Genomic DNA, 1,442 nt, shown 5'->3' with positions numbered 1-1,442 from the left:
TGATACACTGTGGAAGCCTCTACACACCTGGCAGTGTCCTGATACTCTGTGAATCCCCGTACCCACCTAGCAGGGTAGTCATTCGCTATGAAATCCTGTAAACCCCTGGCAGGATCCTGATACATTGTGAAAACCTGTATATGCCAGGCATAGTCCTGTTAATTTGTAAGACCCTGTGCACACCAAGCAGGGTCCCTGTACGCTGGTAAACGCTGAACGCACCTGGCAGAGTCCCTATACACCGAGAATCCCAGTTCACTTCCAGCAGTTCTGTAAGACACTCTGAAACCCTATACCAACCTGTAAGGATCCTATTACATTATGTAACCCGGAACACACCTCGCTGCGTCCCGATTCACTGTGAATCCCTGCTGACACTTATCAGGGTCCTGATATACTATCAAACTTTGTACACACCTGACAGCGGCATGATACACTGTGGAAGCCTCTACACACCTGGCAAGATACTGATACTCTGTGATTCTAAGTATCCACCTGGCAGAGTCCTCATTCACTGTGAAGCCATGTACACCCCTGGTAGGATTTGATACACTGTGAAATCATGTCCATTCTTTGCACGATCCTGCTATGCATGGTCCCAATACACTGTGAAACCATTTTTTAAACCTGGAAGAACATTGAAAAAAACAGTATGCACATGGTAGGATCATGTTACACAGTGCGACCGTGTACTAACTATGCAGGTTCATGATACTGTGAAACTGTGTACACTCCTTGCAGAATCCTGATACACTGTGACACCGTGGACCACCTGGCTGGGTCCTGAAATACTGTGAAATCCTGTAATCACTTGGCCTGATCCTGATACAGTGTGAAAAACTATACACACTTGGCAAGATCCTGATACACTGTGAAACCCTGGAAACACACGGCAGGGTCATGCTGCAGAGTGACAACCTGTGCACACCTGACGGGGTGCCCATGCACTATGAAATCCTGTACACACCTGGCAGGGTCCTTGTATACTATGAAATCCTGTACACCCCTGATAGAACCATGATACACTGTGAAATCCTCAACACTATTGCAGCATTTTGATAGGCTGTGAAACAATGTTTACATCTGGCAGGCTCTTGATATACTTTAAAAACTTGTACACACCTGGCAAGGTCCCGATACACTTTAAATGTCTGTTAACACCTTGCAGGATCTTGATACACTGCGAAATCATGTACACTCCTAGCAGAATTCTAATAGTCTGCGAATCACAGTACTCACCTGGCAGGGACGCGATACATTGTGAAACCCTGTACACAGCTGACAGCTTCCTCATACACTCTGAAACCCTGTCCAATCCGACATGGTCCTGATCCACTGTAAAACCCTGTACACATCTGGCAAAATTCTGATATACTGTGAAACCCTGTGCACACCCGTTAGGATCATGTTCCAGTGTGAAACCCTGCAAACACTTGGTTGTG

Source organism: Chiloscyllium plagiosum, chromosome 21 (assembly GCF_004010195.1).
Source record: "Chiloscyllium plagiosum isolate BGI_BamShark_2017 chromosome 21, ASM401019v2, whole genome shotgun sequence".
Lineage (NCBI taxonomy): Eukaryota > Metazoa > Chordata > Chondrichthyes > Orectolobiformes > Hemiscylliidae > Chiloscyllium > Chiloscyllium plagiosum.
The sequence above is the reverse complement of the archived record's forward strand: the minus strand, read 5'-3'. Positions refer to the sequence as shown.